Below are 13,079 nucleotides of genomic sequence, written 5' to 3'. Positions count from 1 at the left end.
TTCGTTGTTGAAATTCTTCTTGCTCAAGAATTAAACAAACTTGCTCAACATCTTTAGCATTCTCCCAATTCCAAGCTTTATCCTCTTCAAAGATTACATCTCGACTCATGATAATATCTTTTGTGATGGGATTGTATAACTTTTATCCCATTATTCTATCACCATAGCTAATATATATACATTTCTCCCTTTTGTCATCAAGTTTAGTTCTTCTTACTTCTGGGATCTTTACATAAGCTATACATCCAAACACTCGAAGGTGATTTGCACTAGGCTTATATGTGCTCCAAGTCTCTTCAGGTGTTACTCTGCGAACATTCTTAGTAGGACACCGATTCAAAAAATACACTGCAATTGAAATTGCTTCAACCCAAAATCCTTTAGGTAATTTCTTATCTTTTAACATACTTCTCGCCATATCGAGGATTGTGCAATTCTTTCTTTTAGCTATGCCATTCAATTGGGGAGTATACACTGGTGTGAACTGTTGTCTTATGCCATTCAAATTACAAAAGCTTTTAAATACACCAGAAGTATATTCTCCTCCTTGAGCTGACCACAATATCTTTATGTGATAGCCGCTTTGTTTTTCAACACTAGACTTGAATTCTTTAAATGCATTCAACACCTCTAACTTTTTCTTGAGAAAGTATACCCATATGTTTCTACAATAGTCATCAATAAACGTAAGAAAGTACCTATTTTGTCCATTTGATATTGGTTTCAATGGACCACATATATATGTGTGGACCAACTCCAGTGGCTTCTTTGCTCTACAACCTGTCTCCCTTGCAAAATTTGTTCTTCCATGCTTGCCAAGAACACAGCTTTCACAAATTTCATTTGAATGATCAATATTTGGCAACTACTTCAGCATCTTTTTCTTTGACAACAGTCTTAATCCTTCAAAATTTAAATGTCCAAGTCTCAAGTGCCATAACCAATTCTTATAATTTATAATGGCATTTAAACATTTTGGTGAGTCATGAGGAATTTTTAAAGCAAACATTCTGCTTTCGGACATTTGTACTTGGGATATTAGATATCCACGATCATCTTTGAGTATCAGGCGGGAGTCTTTTAAACTAATGTCATATCCCTTTTCTAGGAGCTGTCCTAGACTTAATAAATTATGCTTAATATCCGGCACATAATAAACATCAGTAATATAACTGTAACCACCATTATTGAGCTTGATTAAGATGTTACATTTTCCTTTTACTGGAACTTTGGAGAGGTCGCCAAAAGAGACATAGCCATGCGGAGTTTCATCAAGCTCCACGAACACATGCTTTTTCCCACACATATGATTGCTTGCTCTTGTATCTAAAAACCATATATTTTCATTATCTGCTGTTGTATGATGAGCCATCAATACTAGTGATTTTGGCTCACTTATATCACCAAAGTTGGTATTTTTCCGACTTCAACTTAAGCAATTTTTGCGTGACATTCATTGCTATAATCTCCATACTTGTGATAGTTATAACACTGCACGTTCCTTTTGTCACACATTTGATGATTAAAACCATCTTTGCGTCTTTCTTTTCCTCTATTTTGTCCTCTATCTCGACCTCTGTATTGACCTCTTCCTATTTGATAAAATTGTTGTTGAATTTCATGTCCACCATTGATATTAAATCTTCTTCCTCTTTCTCTATTATTAAAACCTTGTCCTCTTTGAAATCAGCCCCTTCCTCGACTTGGTTGTGAATTTCCTTTATCTTCTTTATTTTCTTGAAGTGAAAGCTTTGATTGCAATGCTTGATCAAGAGATTTTGATGAAATTTTTTTTTATTGATCCATTGTTCATGGGTCTCTAGAGAAGCCAATAGTTCATCAATAGTCATAGTACTGAGGTCTTTAGATTCCTCAATCGCTATGACTACATTATTAAACTTCGAATTTAGAGAATGAAGAATTTTTTCTATTACCTGCAAATCTTTGATCTTTTCTCCATTGCACTTGATATTGTTCACTATAGTGAGGACTCGAGTAAAATACTCCGAGATTGACTCACTATCAAGCATCTCCAATGTTTCAAATTCGCTTTTCAGCATTTGTAGGTGACTTCTCATGTCTTTTCGATACCTTGAAATGAATTTTGAAGTGCATTCCATGCTTCTCTTACGTTTGTAATAGAAGTAATCTTCTCAAAATTCCATTTATCTAATGATATATTAGATACAGGGCATTCTGATCTTTCTTCCTTGCTTCCTTGAGTGCTGCCTTTTCAGCTACTCATAATACGTCTTCATTATACTTAGGTTTTGTATAACTTTTCTCCACCATTTCCCATGGGTCTTGGGATGCTAAGGCGCCTTCATTTGTATGATCCAATTCTCATAATTCTCCTTTGTCAGCTTTGGTAGTTGTGGTTGGAAAAAACTAGTTGAGGAAGCCATATCGAACTGGAAATGAAGATTTCATAGCTATTTTTTTTTATTCTTTCTTGGTTTTGATACCACTGACGGCTAGAAGTTGTGATATAATATCACTTTTCACTCAAATAAACAAATTTGCATAAATCTCACAACATATATTTCATACAATAAAGCTATTTTCTCTCAACAACTCTCTTATACAAACATGAAAATTTCTCTTCTACCCGATAGTTTACAATACACAATACATCTGTTTATAGGAAAAAAAATAAGGAGTGTTCAAGTTGATCAAGTAAGTTTCCTTAACCTCCTTTAGTAGAAGAAGTCAATTGAGGCAAGTAACCTTATCCCATATCCTTTGATAGAAAGAAAGTTCAAGATGCTCAAGTAACTTCCACCTCCTTTAGAAGAAAAGTTCAAAATGGTTACGTAACTTCTTTAAAAACTCTCGGCAAATGACGAGCTTTTCCTTCACCGTCTAAAATTCTACTATCCAATAAAAACTCTTGCTTAATCAAGTTATATTTCGATTAAGTCATCATCTTGATATCTTTGAGCTTTCTTTTATTTCTAGAGTTCACTTGGTCAAGTTTACATTACTTTCAGCAATTTGTTTGTTCTCAAGTAGGAAAGGATAAAGGTTAAAAAGTATTCATTCACTTACCCAACCCTTAACTGGTGATTTCTGAACCAAAGACCAAAGTATAATGGTTAGTTCAAATATACAGAAGATAAGAGTTGATGTATATAAGTTAACAAAGTTTTACCTATAGTTTGTATGGGCATCGGCTTCGATCCAGTCACCTTAGTAATGAGCAAAAAATCACAAATAAGTTAAAATAATATAAGTTTCTATAAAACGTGACGACTAATATTTATTCATATTAAAAGTAAAATTTAAGCTCATGTTGCAGAAGAAATAGCAAAATTCGAATTTAAAATTTTTACTTGGATTGGCTTGGGATCAAACGACACCAACAGGCAAATAAACAATTTAGATAACCTCGCCCATGAGTAATTACAAAGAAAAATAAGTGATGTTTACAAGGTATGTCAAAATACCTCGAGGATATAACGAGCTACCTACAATTCATCACCAGCCAAGATGCCAACAGAAGGTCCAACTTGGAACATCCACCGTATAGGAGGTGAATGGAAATATAAATTTCAAAATAAGGTTCATGAAAAAAAAATCAAAATAGGTAGCTAGTGACAAAAAAGTCAACAGGTCAATTTTACATGGCCGGGCATCATTTCTCCATTGATGCCTCTTATTTTGATTCCTAGGTAAAGGAATGCTTTATACTGTGCATGTCTGAAAGCTTTTTCAGCTACAATTCCACCTCAAAAAGGAAGAGTCCACCATTATATAGGATATACACCAAACAGGTGGAGTACACAAAACCCAAAAAAAAAATACTAATTAAAGATATAACTAATATAATATCAAAAAATCACAGTCCACATGTTTAACTCGCTTTGTTTGACTAAAATATATAATTTAAAAAGAGAATCACAAACTCAAGTTAACAAAAAGGTACAACACAGCGCAAGCAATGGATATATCAAATTCAATTGCCATGCGTTGTGAAAGATTTAAAAAAAAATCACTTAAGTTTATTAACAATATAAGAAAATAAAAAACTTATATTGCAAATAATATAGCCTATGCAGTCAGTGTCCTTAGTAGATTTCAATCCAATCCAGGACAAGAGCATTGGAAAGCAGCTAAAAAAGTTATGAGATATTTGAAGAATATTGAAAGTTATATGCTTACATTCCAGCGTTCAAATTATCTTGAGGTGCTAGGATATTCAGATTCTGATTTTGCTGGATGTCAAGATGATTTGAAATCAACTTCAAGTTATATTTTTATATTAGCTGGTGATTTGAAAATCTTGATTTATAAAAGGCTCAAATTGTAAACATTAACATATAATAATCTTCTCAAATGCAACAATATGATGTAAGGCGAGAGGTAAATAAGTAAGAGTCATTCTTATTTTTTAGGGTTAGTTTAAAGTTTTAGACTAATTACTACCAAAATTAGGATTTTTAGATTTTATACGTTTTTTTCATCCAATAAATTGTAAATAATTTTTTTTTTCAAAAAAAAAAAAATCAGCTCCATTCAAGTACCCATGGTTCTGGTTTAGGAACCAAGAATCGAACCGAACACAATCAGTTATCTGTTCTCAGTTCTAGTTCTTAATTTATTTTTTTGAGGAACCAGACCGAAACCTCCGATTCCGGCCTGGTTGCGGTTCAAGAGATTCGATTCAGGTTAAACTGCCAGGCCTATTAGATCCTGTGCTTTACACATGGGATACACTCACATGTGTATTGTGTTGACCAAACATTAGCTTGTGGAGAGCATCAGTGGCGGCTTCGCCTCAGATGAGTTACATCTTTTTGGCCTTTAACCTTTGGTCTCAACTGTGTTATATACCACTACATGGGTAGCATAATTTCATAATCTATGGTGATCTTCCTCTGGCATGTCAGAAAGACTTAAAATATCTGATATTGAGAATGTGAGGTCTGATAATCATAATGCTGGCAAGAATTTTGTGGCGACAATATGGAAAGGTTGTGGATAATTGGCCCATTCTTAATTGGAATGGAAAAGTAGAGTGGGTCGTTCACAAGGATTCTATTCTTAATTGGAATCCTTGGATAAGTATTTGAGAGCATTTAAACTTGTTGGATGCTTTGTGAAAAACCTTATTATCCACATCAAGTAGCTATGGAACATAGATTATCAGGAACTTCCACGATGGTTTTTCCGACTATACAATTTGTAGAAGGCCTGACATTCAGGCCATTGAATGATGATGACTTGCTATATCTTTCACTGTGACATTCTGAATTTGATGACATCTCATGGTACCTAGGATGAAGGTGGATTTTTTATTTTTTATTTTTAATATTTACAATGAATGGCTTTAAATGTCTGGTAGAATGAAAAACTAGTTTATGAGTACCCCATAATCATGGAGACCATTGGAAGCAAATGAAAACGGGTAACTCTCCTTTGGCAAAGTTAGTACCTTGTAGCCATTTCCAGTGCAACAAGGGATTATCTTTGAAAAATGAAGCATTTTCAAACTGCTTTATTTCAAAATGTTAGGCCACCAGTTGAGATGTAATGTCACTGTCATCATCATGAAAATTGGAGAATATGATTGCTTTTTTCTCTTTAATATATAGTGTCTAAAGTTTGAAAATTAATTTTCACTCAAATCATGAAACCTAATTGGCAATCTTCCAAGAAGCAGAAAAATAAAGTTGCATAATATACGTTTTAAGTATTAAGAAAATTGTTTCTTCATAACTCGAATTCTTAATTGTCCCTTTTTAACAAGAATCTATTGTTTTCTTAAAATACCTATCATATACTTTTTCTCTTTCGAAATAATATAGTGCTTGACCACAACATTGAATATTGTGTGGTATATGTTTATTAGGTGTGGTTTATAATAGTAAATATTGAGTCCTTGTGATGTAATCCAATAAAACAAGAAACTCGCACTGTCTAGGGGCTTGATGTGATTTTTTGTGATCGATCTATTTATTAATAAAGTTCTTTCTTTTAATTGGAGCAAAAAATAAATATAATTTGTCGAAGTACTAATGTTGCGATTCGATTTATAATTTGAAATAGTCTCTTTTAGCAGCCAAAACTAATGGTTTTCTTGCTTGATTAGCATGACTAAATATTAGAAGTTTTCAACTTCCACCATTTAAATTGGTATTAGAATGAATAATTTGCTGATCCAACTCAAATATTGGACGTTCTTTGGCGAATCAACAATTTCAATTTCCTAAAATTGCAATTATCTTCAAAAATCATTGAGTTTAAGACTTGTTCTCCATTCGGATTAATTCTATGGCATCAGTTTGTCATAGCACAATGTATAAAATCAATAAGGAAAGACATAATGAATTAAAAAGACATCAAAAAGCGTGAATACAAAACTCAGAAATCTAAGAGTGGTAAACGATGAGAGTTTCAATTAATGACTATTTCTCAGATATGGATTTTATTTTTAATCAAACACTTCTTCAGTTGTTCGTTTGTAGATAAAAATTAAATTTCAAACCCAGTTTTTATAAATTATATATCATGAACCTGTTAGTGTTATGTCCCCTTTTAGTCAATAGCATTTAATAAGAGTCTGACACATGATCTTTAATGTTTTATTTTCCACAGTTTGCTAGAAATATAATTTGGTTTCTTTCTGTTCTAGTTAATTCTATTTCGTTCGAGAAAGTTATTTAGGGTCTGTTTGATTGCAAAGGTAGAATTTGGGTGGAAAGAAAACGAATTACAGAGAATTGAATTAATAGGAAATTGTTTTCCTGAAATTGTAAATTATTGTGTTTGATTGGTATAATTTTTCATGTGGAAAATGTTTAAATTAAAGTGTTTTTTGATGTTCAATTGGCTTTGTTTTATATGAAAATTGTCAATTAAAGGGATAGAATTTACTGGTATTGGGAATGAAATTTGTTTCCAATGCCAAAATCCACAAATAATAATAATAATAATAATAAATTCAAAGAAAATCATCTATCTTTGAATGTTCGTTTCGCTTTATTTTACATGAAAATTATCGATTAAAAGGAAAATTTTTTACAATAAATCTTAGGATTCATTTTCATTGCTAACAAAAAAAGGGGGGGGGGGGGGGGGAAAAAAAAAAATTGCATGGAATTCCAATTCTTACCAAAGCCATAAGAATTGAAATTCCTCAAAAACAAGGAATTCAGGACCGTGGCAGCAAAACCTGGAAATTGATTTCCATGGCAAAAATGTGCAATCAAACAATGGAATTTGTGAAAAGTGGAAATCAAATTCCGCTTTCCTTGGAATTGCAGTGTTATCAAACACTGCCTTCATGTCTATTCCATAAAGTACTCACACTATTGATTGTTTGAAACTAAGGGTTTTTTATTTATATATTTAACCAATATTTTTTTTTCAATTTATTCTCCTCTACACGTTTCTATGTCAAAGAAATATAAGTTATCTTTACTTTGGCTCTAATGCTTTACACATAATATACACTTGCACATGTATTGTATTGACGAAACATTAGCTTGTTGAGAGCATCAATGGCAGCTTCACCTAAGATGAGGATTGTTACATCTTTTTGGCCTTTAACTTTTGGTGTCAACTGTGTTATGTGCCGCTAAATGGGGCGGACTATTATCATGATAAGTAGTGATCTTCTTCTGGCTTGTTGTAAAGGCCTAAAATATCTGATATTGGGAAAGTGAGACCCAATAATTATACGCTGGCAAGACCTTTGTGGTGACAACATGAATAGCTGTGGATAATTGATCCATTCTTGATTGGAAATGAAAAGTAAAGGTGGGTTGCTTACAAGGATTCCATTCTTCATTTGAATCCTTGGATAAGTATTTGAGAGCATGTATACTTGTTGGATGGTGTAATAATTCATAGCATTCTTTAATATAAATTCCGGGTCAAGAATCCTTACTTAAAAAGATGAATTCCAAGATCTTTGGAATGGTTGAATCATATTACTTTTCAAATCTACAATTTTCTTGCACCCCAATGGTCTCAATCTCGATCACAATGGAAGGGGATTAATATCCACAATCTAAGTGCCTTATTTTGTGAGTTTTCATACCAAAATACTGATTTTTGGGCCTTTCCAATTTTGGTGATATTTTTCATACGAATTTCACCATTTTTCTTATCATCATTCTCTTTCTCAAATGATAGACAAAAATTGGAGGATGTATGGGAGTTAAAGGTGGTTATAGAGATTGTAGGTTTGAATTTCAAGTTCAAAGCACTCCCTCTAATCCTTTTAATGTCTTGTGGGTCGGGTTACCTCATATGGTCGACTTAAGATCCATATTTTCCAACAAATGGTTTGTGAAAAACCATATAATCCACATCAAGTAGATATGGAATACTGACTATACATCAAGAACTTCCAAAATGGTTTTCCTAAAAATACATTGTTATAAGGCCTGATTTTTAGGCCTTTGATTGATGAGCACTTGATATATCTTTTGTTGTAACATTCCAAACTTTATGACATCACATGGTATCTGGGACGAGAGTGGAATTCTTTTTTCTTTTTCTTTTTTAAATTCACGATAAATGACTTTAAATGTTTGTTAGAACGAAAAACTAGTTTATGAGTACCTCATAATCATGGTAACAAGTGGAAGAAACTGAAAACAGCTAACTCTCATTTGGCAAAGTTAGTACCTTGTAGCAATTTCCAGTGCAACAATGGGCTTTCTTTGAAAAATGAAGCATTTTCTAGCTACTTTATTCAAAGTGTTTTGCCAAAGGTTGGAGATGTACCATCACCATCACCTTCACCATCACCATCACCATCACCTTCACCATCCATATTCTCGAGACCAAATCCAATCTAGATTATATTGGGTGAGGATTACTTTGTAATACATTGATTAAAAAAAAAGTCAAACCTAAAACTAAGTCAAAAATGTCAAGCTTAAAAAGGGAAATAGAATAAAAAAATGGTTAGGCGGTGCATCATTCCAATTCACATGCATATAATCCATTTTCATATATACGTACAAATCCAATTACACAAGGAGAGAGAAAACAAGGAGAAAGGAAAAAATAAAGAAGGAAAAAAGAAGAAGTGGAAAATTGCCAACACAATTAGAAAATAAGTACTTTTTACTATTAAACTTGAATTCCTCAATTTCAAAAAGTAGATAAAAAGTTACTTATTGAAAAGTTGTGTTAAATTTTTCACACTTATTCGGTCAACAAAATATGAATAATTGTTGATAAATTTGGTTGAATATGACTTAATTCTATGCAATCTTATTTTGTTGGGCCATATTGATGGATATGATGGAACTCAAGAGAAAAGGTGTGAAAAAGGGCAAAAATGAAATTTTAAGGACCAAAATGCAAATAGCTAAAAGATAACCAGGAACATAAACAATGATGTGAAAGAGTTAAGAACAAATTTGGTGAGGACTCGAAGTATTGGGAGAAGAAAATAAGAGAAATGATCTAAAAGAATCAAGAGTTTTTATAACTAGGTGACAGCCCAGTTGTTTTGAATGGGCAACTGCCCAACATTGAGAAACAATTACCGAGGTGGCCAGCTCAATCGCGATGAAAAAGTTCTAGTTCTCTATTCTGATTGAAATTCTTATAGAAACAAATCTTGAGAGGTATTTTAAAACTCTAGGGTCGTCCCTAAAGAAGGGTCAAAACAATTGGGAGAGAAAATAACACATTTTGGAGGGATTTTGCACCACAATAACGAAGAGAAACGTGAAGATCAATGGGATTACACGCCAATTCTCACACCGGTGATATCGTTTCTTAAAATTATCATGTACTCTATAATTTTCTCCATGCTAGGTTAGATATTCTTGTACTAGGAAATCGATAAATTTTGTGATGTGATTTTTAATTCTTTTTTTATATTTTTAACATTAAAGCACGTATTAAATATTTTGAGTGGTTTATACACATTTAATTGCTTCCATAATTACTGGGCTCGTAATTGTGTGAGTGTGATGATCTATTTCTTGCATTTGAAAGAACGGGGTTCGAGAAGGTATAAAACACCGTAGAGTCTGATATGGGATATACTGCTATACCCTGCGTGAATCTTTAAGTGCTTACAAAACTACATACATTCTTGTATATTTGCACTCATCATAGAGAGATAGGCTGGTAGTATATGAGAGTATGTTCAACTTTGCTCGAGAGAGGCTGTTAGATAGATTTAAGAGCATTGATTCTTTATAATTTTAACATGTTGTCAAATTATAGAACTAGGGTTAAATTGAGCATTGCTTGGGGATTCATGATCCTAGCGCTTATACATTCATTGAATTCATCAATTTACGTTCCAAACATTCAATTTTCCTTTTTAGTTCATCTAAGTGTTAGTTTACATTTTAATTCATTCAAGTCATGCACATTTTCATACCTAGTTTAGGTTAGGGTTTAATTATGTTGTAAAATCACTTTTGAAAATCTTGTTTCGGTTAAGGCCAAGATAAATAAAATTAGGTATAATTAGCAAAAAAAAAAAAAATCCCTATCGTTTGTACTCATTGCGAAATTGTCCCTATCGTTTTGAACCTACTATTTACATCATCATTTCAAACCTTTCTGGCAGAATTGGTCCTTTCCGTCATATTCCATTAAATCCTTCAGTTTAATATGTGTAATTTGATGTAAAATGTACCTAATGTTTGTTGTAATTGCGCAAATAGTTCCTATCATTTCAATTTTGACATTTCAATATTCAGATCGACATTTCTTTACTTAAAAGGTCGTTGCGTCCATTTTTCCATTATACCATTATGAAATGACTAATTTATCATCATCTTTAAATAAACAAATAGATAAAGGAAATAGTATAAAAGAAATTGTATCTAGAGTTTCTAATTTTTTATTTTTAAAAATTACAAACAAATCTCACATAAAAAAATTTAAAACATTCTAATAAAAATAATATTTTATATTCCCAAATAACCCACCTACCACTACCCATATGCCTATCCTCCACCACCACCACCAAGATAATTAAAAAGAGAATTAAAAGTATTAAAAAATATTTGATGAGGAATAAACACCATTTTGCTTTTATTATTTTTTTGTTAATCATCTCTTTAATTAATTTTGTAGTGGTAGAGTGTAGGGGATGCGCGTAGGGTATGTGGGTTAATTGGGAAGATGAAATGTTTTTGTTTATTAGAATGTTTCAAATTATTTTCCTGAGACTCGTTTGTACTTTTTTAAAAAATTAGAAACTTTAGCTAAAATTTGTTTATATTATTTCTATTTTCTATTTGGTTATTTAAAGATGATGATAAATTAGCCATTTCATAATGTTATAATAGAAAAAATGGACGTAAGGACCTTTTAAGCAAATGAATGTCGATCTGAATATCCCAATGTCAATTTTGAAATGATAGGGACTATTTGCCAATTACAGCTAACAATAGGAACATTTTACATCAAATTACGCAGATTTAACGGAAGAATTTAACGGAATATGACGGAAATGACCAATTCTGCAAGAAAGTTTTGAAATGAGGGTAAATAGCAGGTTCAAAATGATAGGGACCATTTTTGCAATGAGTACAAACGATGGGGATTTTTTTTGCTAATTACCCTAAAATTAGGCTACTCAATCACTGTGGGACGATATTCAGACTCTAAAATCTACTTTATTACTTGTTGCGAATCGTACGCTTGCGAGCTTTAAATCGAATTATTTCATGAATAGTTAATTTAAATTTAGTTTTATTGAAGGGAATTATTAAATTAAGTTTAATAAGTGATGCAATTAAGTTAAATGAAAGAAAAATTAGTTTAAGTGATTAAAGGAACTTTAGAAATTGCTTGAATATGAAAAGATTAAGTTTCTTTATTGCCTAACTAATTATTAGAATTTCTTAAAATAATTAGTTGTTAATCTAGATATTATACCGTATTTTAGGCAGCGATATAGATATCGGGACATCCTACAATCCTATTTGATTTTGTGTACATGATTAGTTGAGTGAAAAAAACTTGAGTATCTTCAAGTATTGATAAATTAATAATGCTATTATATTATGTGCAATTATGTGTTCGATTATATAATTATTGTGAAAAATTATTTTACTATGATACATGTGAAATTTCAAAGATTGTATAAGGTACCTTCGTGAATCGAAATATGAGACATATATGATATTTAGATCAAACAGAAGAGATCTTGCCCATGTTCTATACTACACTGAGAGTTCTTGACTGTGGATGAAGAGGTCTTGACTGTGAACATATAATGCACCGAGGGGCCTTGGTGTGTTCTAGAATTGATTATAAGAGATCTTTGAGATTCACTTCCATTTACTAAGAGGGCTTGAGGCCCGTGTCAGGAGTGATTAGCCTGAGGAATAGTCTATAAGTGTATGACTAGATTATAGATTCAGTCAGAGGGTACATTTTTGGTGAATTTTTTAGTACATTTAATGTGTTGAGATGAATGTATAGAGTTTAATTGATGATTATATAATGATGATGAGATAATATTTTTCAGTATTATAAGGATGTTTCACATCTTGATTATTATTATATGCTATTATACTGTGAACTGTTAAAGGATGTAAAATCGATTTTCGATAAAATGTATAAATGTAAAAGTATATTTATTTTTCAACTTCTTTGCTTACTGAGCTATTAACTCATATATTATTCCATGATATTTCTTATCAAGAAGCAGTTGAGTTTATGGGCTTCTTTTGGAGTTGAGCCTTTGATTTTGGAGTCAGAGCCACACAATAGAATTTACTAATATAGCTCATTTTATAGAGCATGTAGTCAGTGTTTTGGGATATATGTTCATTTTTGCATGTGACTTAGTATATAGTTGTGGGGCTTACTATGTATTTTGCATCCATATGTACCTTTCATGTTATTTTAGTGATAAAAGTTGAGAATTTGGCTTATCCTCGTTGTGTTGTATTATTGGGATTTGTGCATAATGAATTACAGGTCGGTTAGTCCTATTTATAGGAAAATTTAATTTCAAAATTATATTAAAAATAATTTATAAAAAGTTGCATATTGTAGTAGCCTTGATGGTGGGTCCGACCTTCAATTGGTATCTATCATCGGTGGATGTTACGTTCCGAGTCCAGTAGCATTACATG

Source organism: Olea europaea, chromosome 16 (assembly GCF_002742605.1).
Source record: "Olea europaea var. sylvestris chromosome 16, O_europaea_v1, whole genome shotgun sequence".
NCBI lineage: Eukaryota > Viridiplantae > Streptophyta > Magnoliopsida > Lamiales > Oleaceae > Olea > Olea europaea.
Note: the sequence above shows the minus strand (reverse complement) of the source record.